Genomic DNA, 13,706 nt, shown 5'->3' with positions numbered 1-13,706 from the left:
CATTGTTCCCATTGTACAGATGAAGAGATAGAGGCATAGCAGAGTCCTATGCTTTGTCTAAGATCATACAGCTGGTAATTTCCAGGGTGTGGATTTGAAGCCAGGCCATCTGGCTCCAAAGACCATGCTCTTAAGACAACAGGTTCATTTTCTCTCATGACATGGGAAACACAAGTTATTGGCAAAGCCCCTCACTGTAAAGTTCCCATGGAACAGGGATGGAGACTATAACTGCTTTCTGGGAAGCTGAGTAAAAGATCTTCCCAAGCAATGCTACCTTTACCATGTTATAATTAGTGATTTTTAAAAATTTCTACCAGAAAGTGCAGACTTTCCCATTCCTCCCACGGACTTGTCTAAGGGTAAAATTTCAGCCCTTTCTTCCCCAAAAGGTCAAGAGCTAGACTCCAGCCAGAATTAACTGGCCAGTGGGTGGAGTTTGTCATATGGGTCTTCTCTTTGTGATTATCCAGCCGTGGGCAAACTACGGCCCGCGGGCCAGATCTGGCCCGTTTGAAATGAATAAAACTAAAAAAAAAAAAAGACCGTACCCTTTTATGTAATGATGTTTACTTTGAATTTATATTAGTTCACACAAACACTCCATCCATGCTTTTGTTCCGGCCCTCCGGTCCAGTTTAAGAACCCATTGTGGCCCTCAAGTCAAAAAGTTTGCCCACCCCTGGTAGCCCATCAAGTTGAAGGCTAACTGACAAGTGTGAGCATGGAAGACTTGTCATGTGCTTATCTAAAATTAGTCTGAGCTTTATTGGATGGGCTGAAAGGCTGAGGGATTGGAAGGCACACTGGGTCTGGTGCCAGTTCCTTCCACAACCCAGCCCAGGGACCCTATGCCAGTGACTTCACTTCCCTCTGAGCTTCTTCCCTAAAATGAAGAGTTGGATTCCATTTGAGATAACATTTCAGTTCAGCCAAGAGACATGTTTTGTTGGGCCCTCACAGTGCTTTCAAATTAATTGCCAACATTTAAAAATTGGAATCATTTGCATACAAGTCTAGATTTCCAGCTTTTCTGGAAGAATCAGAAGCAACATTCTTGCCACCCTGGGTCCTATAGCATAACCGTGAGCTGGAGTTTAGAGACAGCTCTCTTTTGATGGGGCACTCACTCCCCAAGTTTCCTCATTCCCCACCTGGCCATTGTCTCTATTTATTTACCTTCTGGCCCCTGCAGGAACTGGAAACCAGATCATCTCCAAAGTCTCTTCCAGAAGTTGAGATTTCTTTACTCATGAGATCCTGAATTCTTTGAGGCAGGGATGAAATCTTAGAGACTCAAGCTCAGCCAATATTTTCACACCAAGATAGGGACAAAGTAACACTAATAAATGTTAATGTTCTCTGTTAGATGCTTGCCTATGTTTCAACAATTTACAATGTTTGGCCTACACCCTGTGCATTTTTATATTCTGGCTCACTGTTTGAAGTCATAAACAGGGACAAAACAAAAGCCATAAAAGGTTATGAAGAAATTGCAGGGTCAAGAAGAGGGAGGACACCAGGATAATGTGTTCTCAGGACAGTCTGAGGTGACAGTGGAACTACCTTTCCTCAAAACAAGATAATCTGAAATAAATTCTAGGGAAATATGTCAGGTGGGTGCTGAGGCGAATGTTGTTTTTACACAGACCACATTCAACAAAACTCTCTTCTCCTAATGGGATCTGAAGCTTAGAGGGAGTTTATTTAGGAACTTTCAGATGACCGCATAGGCACTTGAAATCACACATAAATTTAACTATTGTTGACTCTTAGAGCTCTTCACATGGGACACTAATGAAAATACAGCTGGATGCTTCTAGTAAGTGATTTTAAGCCCCTCTAACCACTCAAACGTTCTTTTATGCACTTCCTTTATTTTTTATTGAAGTATTTATGAAAATAAAAGTAATGTGTACAAATATCAAAGAGAGTAGAAAGATATGAAATGAGAAGTATATGTCTCTCCTCTCTTACTTATTTTTTATGGTAGTAAAATACATGTAATGTAACATTTACCATCTCGATCACTTTTAAGTGTACAGTTCAATAGTGTTAAGTATATTTACATTGCTATGTTTTTTTCCCTTGCCTTAACTTCAATATTAACCACAGTTAGGTTTTTCTATGTCCTTTCAGAAAATTATATGTACATTCTTTATTATTTATACAAATTTGTTTTTCCATATTTTCCAAAGTTTCTGCATCATCATAGACCAGTCTTGCATGTTCTTTTTAGTGGCCACAGAATATTACATTTTTATGGCTAGACTACAATTTACTTAAACAATTTTTTTAATGGATGCTTAGGCTATCTTGAGATTTTGGCTATTAACAAAAGGAAAAAAAATCCTATAATGAGCATATATGGTGCATGTATCTTGGTCTTTGGCATACATATACGAATATCTTCTTGGTAGCTCTGGTTGGTGTGGCTCAGTTGGTTGGAGCATCATCCCCTCCACCAAAAAGGTGGCAGGTCTGATCCCTGGTCAGGGCTGGTGGGGGAGGCAACTGACCAATGTTTCTTTCTCACACTAATGTTTCTCTCTCTCTTCCTTCCTCTTTAAAATCAGTCAAAAATATTTAAAAAACATTAATAAAAAAGAATATCTATGGGTAAATTCTCAGCAGCCTATAAGCTGACATATTACTTTGGTTGACACTTTTCTATCTGCAAATATATATAGTTTGAATACTAAGAATTTTTAGATTGACAGAGTACTTATCATAAACTATAATGGCATCGAAAATAAATTGCTTCAGTAACCCAGGCTCTGCAATTAAATGATCTTAATTCAAATTGATGCCCTGCCAGATTGTGAGGCCTTGCCTCAATCTCCTCATCTGGAAAATGGGATTAATGACAGTACTTGCCTCTGAGGGCTGCTGGGAGAACTAAATGAACAGAACCTGCCACATATTAAGCATTACATACATTATTTATTAATGTAGTTCTCTTCTCTTAATCATAAAATTTGAACCTGACATTTTAAGTGTAATAGCCTTCAAGATATATTCAATTTCAATATTTTAAGTTTCCAACATCTTATTCTATGACTCAATTGTCAAAGTATCAGTAAAATAAACAAAACTCATCAGCATAGAAAAACTATACTATGAAAAGCCTCATACATATCCCGTCAATTCTTGTTTTTCTCCATTTCCTTAGGAATACTTTGGATTTCCCTTTCTTTTCCCTTACATATGGCATGGAGATTGCACTTACTTTTCCTGAACATACTCTGGGTCAAATGAAGCCAGAACCCAGGGCAGCCTTTTGAGAGAACAGTTTTTTTGCACACTCTAACATCTAAAAGTCTGTCCTGTACATTTCCCCATAGTCCTAACTTTGCTTTATTGGGTTACCTGAAATGACCCATCTTCTTAGTAAATGAAGCAGAGTCAGAAGAATCCCTATACCATCTTCTCCCCCAGTTGCCCTGACGTGGATGGGTGGAAGAAGAGGGGGTCAGTTTCACCAACAGCCCACCTCCCTGAGGAGCTGCTGCCTGCCTGCCTGAATTCCAGAAATCTTAACCTGTGTCATAGAGCCCAAATTATCCACTCTTTGTTCCAGACGAGCTCTTCCTCTGTTTAGCCTTACAGAAACCTCCTCCTATCACTCCTCATTGCTCTGATTAATGATTTTTTGTTTCAGTACTGATAAAGGATGGCTCAAGTGAAAGCAACAAAAACAATGGACAGGAGATGTTGTTGGCAGGAGAAATGATGGGGTTGCAGGTGCAGGTGGAATCTGTTCAATGCAGAGACTGTAGCAGCTCTTGAATGAGACCTCATCCTGGGGACTTACCACAGTGTAATAGTCAAAAGACCCCTTAGCTCCTGCTACTGTTTTGCAGCCACAAGAGGTCCCTCTGCCCTAGGTTGTCAGGTGATAGGAAAAGAAGCAGTCACTATGAAGGTGGAAGCTGGAAGGGATCCTGTAGACCCCATCTTGGAGCCCAAGATGCAAGTTGATTTTCTGTCAGTAGTTACAGTTGGAAAGTGATTTTGTTGTTTGTTGTTTTTGCAATGCCTTCTTCTGGTTCCTGAAAAGGTGTGTGTGTCCTGGTACTGTGGTTCTGGATGCTTTGAACTGCTCACACTCAAGTATGGCCTCAACTCCAGGCAATGCTCGGTCTTGAGAGCATGCTAAAATTAGGAAAATGTCCCTTTGGTAGATTCACCTTGAAAGCTGACAGAGAACCTAAATATTTATTAAGCACCTACTATGTGCCAGCTCTGTTCCAGAAAACCAGTGAACAGAATAGAGAAAGAACCTGCCTTCCAGAAGCTTAAATACTAGTGAAGGCATTTACAAACAGATAAGCATCCAATATATTTGTAATGGCAAAGTTTATAAAAAATAAAGTGAAATAAGAAAAGTCAAGAGTAATAGGACCGCCGTAACCGGTTTGGCTCAGTGGATAGAGCATCGGCATGCGGACTGAAAGGTCCCAGGTTTGATTCTGGTCAAGGGCATGTACCTTGGTTGTGGGCACATCCCCAGTCGGGGATGTGCAGGAGCAGCTGATTGATGTTTCTCTCTCATCGATGTTTCTGACTCTCTATCCCTCTCCCTTCCTCTCTGTAAAAAATCAATAAAATATATTAAAAAAAGAGTAATAGGACTAAGAAAGTAAAATAAAAGGCATCATATTGAAAAGAAATAAATAAAACTATTTCTGTTTGCACATGACATAATCTTGTATACATAAAATCCTAAAGAATCTACAAAATCCTAAAGAAACTACGAAACATTGTTGAAAGAAATTAAAGGAGATTTCAATAAATGGAAAGACATCCCTATGTTCATGGATTGAAAAGGTCTACTTTTGTTGAGATGGCAATACTCCCCAAATTGATCTACAGACTCAGTTCAATCCCTAGCAGAATCCCAATTGGCTTCTTTGTAGAAATTTTCAAGCTAATCCCAAAATTCATATGCAATTGCAAGGGCCCTGAATTGTCAAAATAATCTTGAAAAAGAAGAAAGTTGGAGGACTCACTTTCCAATTTCAAAACTTACTATAAAGTAACAGTAATCAAGACAGTGTGGTACTGGCATAGGATAAACTTACAAGTCAACTGGACAGATATTGAAAGAAAATGAATTTGAATATTTACCTCCCACCATATTAAAAAATTAACTCAAAATAGATCAAAGACTTAAATGTAAAGCCAAAATATAAAATGCTTCGAAGAAAACATTAAATCTTCTTGACCTGGGATTTAGCAATGGGTTCTTAGATATGACATCAAGCATACACACACACACACACATACTCATACACTCACACATATACACAGCACAAAATAAAAATAAAACAAACTCTACTTCATTAAAATAAAAAATTGGAGGGCTTTGAAGGACACCATTAAGAAAGTGAAAAGACATCCATAAAGTGGAAGAAAATATTTTAAAATTATATGTCTGATGAGGGATTTACATCTAAAATAAAGAACTTTTACAGCTGAATAATAAGAAGGCAAATAACCCAATTAAAAATGGGCAAAGAATGAGTACATATTTCTCCAAAATATTTATTTAAGTGGATAGTATCATTAACTATCAGGGAAATATAAATCACTACTACAAAAATATACCTCTTTACACCCATCAGGATAGCTATAATAAAAATGTCAGATAAAGGTGTGAAAAAATTGGCAGCTTTGCATATTACAAGTGGGAGTGTGAAATGGTGCAGCTACTTTGGAAAACAGTTTGGGAGGTCCTCAAATGATTAAACATAGAGTTAGCCATTTGATTTATCAATTTCACTCCAAGATGTATACACAAGAGAAATGAAAACATGTACACACAAAAACTTATACATGAATGTTCATAGCAGTATTATTCATAATAGTCAAATCATGGAGGCAACCCAATGTTCATCAATTGATAATTGGATAAATAAAATATAGAATATGCATAGAGTGTAATCTTTATTCAGGTATAAAAAAAGAATGAAGTATTGGTGCATGTTACAACATGGAGGAGCCTTGAAAACATTATGCTAAGTGAATGAAGTAACAAAAGACCACATATTATATGATTTCATTTATATAAAATGTCCAGAATGAGGAATTATATAGAGACATAAAGTAGATTGGTAGTGCCTTAGGATTGGGCTTAGAGCTGGAGTGGATGGGAGGATTTGAGAGTGATCGCTAAAAGGAACAGGGTTTCCTTTTGAGGTCATGAAAATGTCCTATAATTGGTTGTGGTGATAATTGCACAACTCTGAATATATTTAAAAACCCCATGGAATTATGCATTTTAAATGGGTGACGCTGTTAGAAAGAGAGAGAAAGAAAAGGAAGAAAGGCTGAGAGGAAGCGAGAAGGAAGGAAGGGAGGGAGAAAGGGAGAGAGGGTGGTAGAGAAGGAAAGAAGGAGGGAGGGTTAGAGGAAAATGCCAGCATCAAATTTTACAGGAAGTGCTGGCAGCTTGGAGAAAAACAAAAGTGAGAAGGTGGAGAAGACAGGGCTATTTTATAGGGGAGGGATGCATCCTGAAGGCCTCTGTAATAGAGTGACATTCATTTCAACTGAGACCTTCAGGAAGGGAAGGCGTGAACCATTTGGGTGTCTGGAGAAAAAAAGTCAAGGCAGCGGAAGTAGCAAGTATGAAGTCCCTAAGGCAGGTGTCTGCTCCGTGCATCTGAAGAGCAGCAGGGAGGCCCAACTCAAGGAAGCAGAGTGAATGAGAGGCAGGGGAGTAACGGGACAAGGTCTAAGGAGCAGGCAGGGGCCAGATTCTGTAAGGCCTTGGAGACCACCATGGTGAGGACTTTGGATTTTTACTGAGTGAAATGGAGAGTTGTTTTGAACAGATGACATGCTCTGAATTCCATTTTAGAGAGATCATTCTAGCTGCTGTGTGATGAACATATTGTAAAGGTTGTAGTGCAAAGGAAGTGGCAAGGTCAGGGAAGATGCCATTGATGCAGTCCAAGTGGGATGCCTTTGTCTCCTTTATACAGTATGCTTTAGTTTCTCTCTCACAGTTACAGGGACTGGATCCATAGTGTGAAAACTGCACAGACCAATTTAAGCAAAATTGCCTGGAAAAAGTGTGGACAACCACCCAGGGTGCTAAAGCTGCTTGCTTTGAATTTCACTTTCCAGATCCACATGATAGTAATTGTGTAAGTATGTGTTTGATGTCTGTCTCATTAGACTGGAAACTTCATGGAGGTCAGAGCCATGTTCATTGTGTTCTCTGCTATATCCCTGGTATCTAGAACAGGGTCGGACGCAAAGTAGGTCCTCAAAATGAATTAATGAATGAGCAGTTGTCTTCAGTCATCTTGTGGTTTTTATAGGTAGTAAAGACATTAGGTGACCACCAAACATCCGTGCCTTCCCCTACATTTCCCAGCTTCCCTTGCAATTACTTGTGGCCATATGACGATTGTTGGCCAGTGAAAAGTGAGCAGAAATAACATGTACCAAGGCAGTTAATAGCTAGAATGTATTTTCCATCACTCTATTCTTGGGCTGAAATGCTCTTTAAGAACCACAGGTTCCAGATGGAATAGGACCATCTGGCCTATGTAAGGCTTTAACTGTGCTGAGTTAAGCCAACAAGATTTATCTTCTGCATCAGTAAGTATTATTGCTCTAACCTATTATGTTTTCCCATTTTCCACAAGTATGTACAGAGCTTCACCACACACACCACAGTGTTAGATGATTTTGGATAATGACAGTTGGGAATTGACCATTGCCTCTCAAGTTTAATTTTCCTTGCCGTGTCTCCTTACAGAGTGGGACAGTTTATGATTTTTCAAATATTCCTATTGCCGTTGGGATCATGATAGAAGAGGAGTGGCGCATTTCATCATTTCTGGAAGGCGCTCAGAGTAGTTGGACCAAAGACCCTCCTGACAATAATGGAGCCAATCTAGTCAAGTCCTAACAAATGGGGCTGGACCTTCTCCCATATTTTTTCCAATAATTGGAGGCCAAAATGTGAACTCTTCATTCAGCTGGGAGAAGGGTTTGGCAGCTGTTTGGAAGAGATGAGCACTGACTGAGCTCCATTTTCAATGTTCCTGGCTTGATTTGTTCATTTCATCTCTTCATTCTGCCCACTCCACTCCATTCTCAGTTTCTTGCTAGCCAGAAACTAGTCTGTGGGTTCAAGAAATAAAATGGGGAGAAAGATGGTTAGGATAATCAAGACCATTTTTATTTTTAACACTAAGCCAGCAAACCCACTACCTTTACCTATTATATCCTGATTAAAAGAATTCACTTTGAAGATCAATAAAAATAGCTCCCTTCAGTAGGAAAATGACTACCCAGGCAGAACAGAATTCAGCTCCTGAGAGCATCTATAGAGTTCGACATTAATCTTAGCATCTACTATTTACCTTGTACTGACTCAAATACTGTGTAAGGCTTTTTAATAATAACAGTACCTAACATTTTTGAAAACTTGTGTGCCTTCCCCTCCCCACAAAGCAAGTCACCCAATCAGTTCCTAAGGGGCAAGTGGTTGCTGGGCCAGTTGGACATCCCAAGGACTGTCACTGGGGCACAGACAGTAACCCCAAGCTGCAGAAGCACTCCATACTCTGGCACACTGCAGTGGGCTGCTGTTTCCTCTCATCCTTGGGGATACTCTGAGCCTTGGAGGGGCCCATGCAAGTGAGACGCCTGAAGCTTATGCTTCATTAGCTTCAAGGTACATCCACCACCACCCTCAACACATGTCATAATCCTCTCATGGCCCAGAGAGTTGGATTTTATTAAGACTATTTCTCAAGTTAGGAAACTAAGGACCATGGAGGAAAATACCTTTGCCCAAGTCTTACAGATAGCCAGTGTGTAGGAGAGCCATGCACCTCACCAGCCCTGCCCCTCACATTAGGGTTCACAGCCACTAGTTCCATTGCTTTGATTTTTCCGGCTGGGAGAGGACATGGGTCAGCAGAGGAAAAGCTTAGGCAAAGGAGGCCATGAAGAACCTAATAGCCTTCCTTCTTCCCTGATTTTTCCTGAATAGAAGAGTGTCTAGCCTTCTCCATAGGCATATTTATTTTCCCTTTATGAATTTTCTCCTTTCAATAAGGTCCTTGGTGCAAAGGTTATTTCTTCTGCTCATATAAAATTGTTGGGGAGATGTGCCTCAATCCTAAGCCCTATAATCACACATGCTTCTGGGGCTCCACCTGGGTCCTGGACCTATTGTCTACCCCCATTATCCCCCCCAATATAGGCTTAGGTCTCCACACCTCTATATTCTGTCATGATCTCATTCATTCATTCTACAGATATTTGTTGTCAATTTTGTGCCTGACACAACTGGGGACGCTGTGAGTGTCCTTCAATATGGAAATATTTCGTAGGGAATGCAGAATAGCACCCCCTCTGTGATGATAGCCAGCGTTGTGTCAGCTTGACCATAGTCAAGCCATAGTCCCAGTGTTCAATCAAACACTAATCTAGGTATTGCTATGAAGATATTTGGTAGATTAAAGTCCATAATTAGATGCTTTAAGTAAAGAGGATATCCTCAATGATCTGGGTGGGTGTACAAGCAGAACTGAGGTTTCTCTGTAGGAGAAATTTCACCTGTGAATTGTAGCTGCAGCTCATGCCAGCCCCTCCTACAGCCTGCCCTGCAGATTTCACACTTGCCTAGCCAGCTCTCACAATTGCCTAAGCCAGTTCCTTACAATAAGTCTTTTAATATCTCTCCTACTGGTTTTAATTCTCTGGTTAACTCTGACTGATACACACTCCTATATACCTATGAAGTAATCTGTTTCAATCATATTCATTTTTGTCATCTTGCAGAGATAGACAAGATTAAAGTCAGGATTAGCAAAGCAATTTGATGGGCCTCATTGCTGATCCCACCCACAGTAAAATTTGAGCTGAGGGTTGCCATTTTAGGTGACTTCAAAGTTTCTGGGGATGTGTAGAAAATGGGGATGGAGCTCAAAATGTGAAAATCAGATGCCATACCACTGCTGGTCATGGTTTGATAAGCCACCGAGAGGCATGGGGCCTTGAATAGCAGTACCAGCAAAGTCATTACTCCCCATCAACAAAGCATAGTATGTGTGTCACAAAGTATGGATTATACCCAAGAAGGTCCATGTTAATTGCTTTTAGGTAACCAGTGTTTCTGCAGTTTAGATATTAAACATGGTGCCTGGCTCATCTACTGTTAAAGCCTTCACAGAGAACAGCTGAGAAATGATATTGTCAGTATGTGTTCTGGGTTCTAAAAACTCAGGACACAGACAACAGGGGGGTGAGGGCATGAGTGGGGGGGGGATGGGGGGTAATGTGGGGATAAGGACACATATGTAATAACTTAATCGATAAAGAAATAAAAAGTAAAAAAACCCTCAGGTTCCCATTTCCTGGTTTATAACATTTGAGGAATGGACTTTCCCAAGGTTTTTTTTTTTTAATTCTATGATTTTCTTTGATAAGCCTAACAATTTGCATTATGAATTAGAATGGTCTCTAAAGTAAAAAAAAAATGTTTGGTCATGGGTTTGGGTGGGCTTTCCTCAGAAAATCTGAATTGTGGAAAACTAGCCTTATCAGGAGGTCTACCCCTGTGTGTGTGTGTGTGTGTGTGTGTGTGTGTGTGTGTGTGTGTGGTTGTGGGGGGGAGGGGGTGCTGCAGCCTCCTAACTCTTTACAAGCCTACCTTCTGAGAGACATTTGCACAATTATGAGACTTCTTCTGAAACCCAAAACTCTGTCAATTATTGTTTATCAGTTTCCCGATTTGTTTTTCGAGCACCAGATTGTGACAGAATATACCTTCGTTGCTGAGATAACAAAGTCAAAAACAGTGCTAAGGGGCCCATGTGCACATGGTTCTCAGATTCATAATGAGCAAACAGTAACTTGAGACCTGGTGCCAACATGTTCTGGAAGGTTCTATGTGAGAGCAAAGTGAAAGAGATCCTCCAAATTTGGATTGAGATGAGTTTGATTGAGTAATGAAAAGCAAACAAGAAAACAGATAAATGAATTCTTTTTCAAATCCAACCATGGATCGAAAATCAACCAACATATCAAAAAAGGAGATCAGTGCACCTAGAATTAGGGAAAGGGCCACCACAGAAAGTAGTTTCAGGCCTCCAATGCCACAATACAATCCCAGAGAGGCATAAATAATGCAATTTTAATCAGTGGTCAGCCCCGCAGTCAGATCACATGATCAAATGTTCTGTCTGAGCTTCAGAAAGGCCAGGGGACTTCTAATCCATTTGTAGACTGAAAAAAATAATTTCTTTAACAGATTTTGTATGACTCGTCCCCAAATCTATATAGATGGTATGATGAGGAACAAAACACACATTATTTTTTTTTAAAGCCTTATGAATTCCTACTGGCTTTCAGTCTTTTGACCACTCAGAGTCTAGCCATGTGCACACAGGCCCCTTAGCACTGTTTTTGACTTTGAATGAGGGTCCTCTGAGCACCAAGGTTGGACCGCCTGCTCTGGTCTCCACAGGCCTGTGCTCTTGGCAGAATGAGGGAAAAGAGACTCTTTAACGCCAGCCTCTGCCCAGCCGGCCTGCCCTCTGCTTCATGGAGTCCCGCCAAGCCCACAGTTGCTGGTTGTGTCCACACACTCCTCCGCCCCAGTTGTCAGCTGTGAAAGACATCCCCAGCTGCTCAGGGTGAGAGGGGACACAGAGCAGCGCCTGGGCCTGCCTGCCTGAGAGCCTTAACCTTTAAGCACAGCCCCATGTAATGGCATAGCCATTACACAGTGTAATGCACATCTCTCTGGAGCTCAAACTCAGCTAGTTTCTTTTTTCTTATTTTTTTTTTATTCCACCTAGCTGCATTTTCCTTTTGGCTCAGCTGTGTTTTCATTTCCTTCAGAATGTGTGGTTCCCATCTCATCCAGCAGATCTAAGGTAATCTCGGTTTTTGTTTCTAAAAAATGTCATTTTCTGCTCCCCCCCCCCCATCCTTGTCTTTTGTCGATGGAAAATAATGGATATTTAATAACATAACGTGGAGATTCTCTTCCCGGCACTTTTTTTTTTTTTGGAGAATTACTCAGTCCAAATCTGATTCCATAAAACACTCATCTCTCAGTCTTTAGCTCTAATCTGAAATTGAGTAAATGGGTTAAGTTACATGACATGAAGCAGAATGGTGAACTTGCAGGGTTTTTTGTTTTGTTTTGCCTGTGTATCATTTGGTAGAGGAAAAGCATGACAATGAATTTTGGATATGCTTTCCTCTTTCTTAAGCAAACTCTATCAGTTGATAACTGTTGAATCCAGGGGGACTTAAAAGCGCTGATACATCATGTTTTCAATATGACTACACATGTATCTGGGAATATCCTAGTCTTCATTTTATAAAAGCATCCACCTCTTCTTGCTGCAGGAATGATCCATTATTTGACATGATATTTTCCCATTCTCAAGTATTTCAGAAACTAGCTCAATACTCTAAGCTGGTTATGTTGCTTTCAGATGGATTTCCTGAATTGCTGGTGTCAAGTACTTTGCTCTCTTTTCTTGATACCCAGTTTCTATTTATAGCCAACAGATAGTCAAACGCAGGGTCAAGGGCAGTTGTTGTTTGGTCAAGCCCAGCTGTTGCATGCTGATTGGTAACTGGCAAGGTGTGGCGCCTGCCATCTGGCCATGCCAGGTCCTGATAGCACTGCCAGCGTTTGTTTAATTTAGGCAAAAGCAGTTAACTTCAGCTTGCTTTGCAGAAGCAAACCTGGTTAACTGTTTTGGGCACTTGGGGGTGTCCAACTAACTGGTTCCTGCGTGTAGATGCAAGTTGAAAATTAGAAACAGCACTCTCTGAACGCATGAGGCCTACCACAACACAATTTTCGCCTTTCCCTCCTGTTGAGGATTCAGAGATGGAAGCGTGTGTATCTCAGTTCCTTCCTGACAGGTAGCATTGAGTACTTTTACAGAACATAAATGACAAAACTGATTCTGGAGCTCAGAGGGACGGCTATTTTCATAACTCTCCACGTGCCGAAAAAGAGAAAGATATTACACCAATCATATGAATTAACATGGCATCATGGATCAGTATGCCTCAGAAATTGTCAGCCCTAAAAGAAATCAGGCTATGAATAAGTTACATATATGTTTTTTTTGGGGGAAATGGAGCTTGTCATTCACTGGTGGATTATAGGGAACACTGTACTTCATGTTCCTGCACTGTAGGGATTGAGGTTGGTGGGGAACCTGGCTCTGGAGGCTAAAGCTTTGATGGAGTGGATATTCAGAATGCTTGGCGAGACTTATGCAGATCCTGTGATGTATTGGCAAAGGACTTTCACAATAATTTTGACCATTGTTCAGGCATTGTATGAATGGCAGACGCTATTCAATATCTGTGAAACAGTCCTCAGTATCTGATGTTCTGTAGTCATTTTCCCCAGCCAAGGAATGGTTCCCCTTTTGTAGGGGAGGAAACTGAGTCCCAATGCAAATAAGCCCCTCCTTGGGAGCCAGGATTGATGTCAGTTTCTCAATTGGAAGTGAAGGACCCAGGTGGCTGATGGACTCAGGAAGTTTCCAGGGAAATGGGCTCCTATGCAGGATAAAAATCAGTAAGTGGCTTAGAACTAAAAGGTTTTATTTGAGGCTCTCAGAAGATAAACATTTGATATTCTTGTGTTTGGACACCTGTGTTTAAGGGAGGCTACTCGTATGTTGTTTGGTGGT

Source organism: Myotis lucifugus, unplaced genomic scaffold (assembly GCF_000147115.1).
Source record: "Myotis lucifugus unplaced genomic scaffold, Myoluc2.0 scaffold_8, whole genome shotgun sequence".
Classification (NCBI taxonomy): Eukaryota; Metazoa; Chordata; class Mammalia; order Chiroptera; family Vespertilionidae; genus Myotis; species Myotis lucifugus.
The sequence above is the reverse complement of the archived record's forward strand: the minus strand, read 5'-3'. Positions refer to the sequence as shown.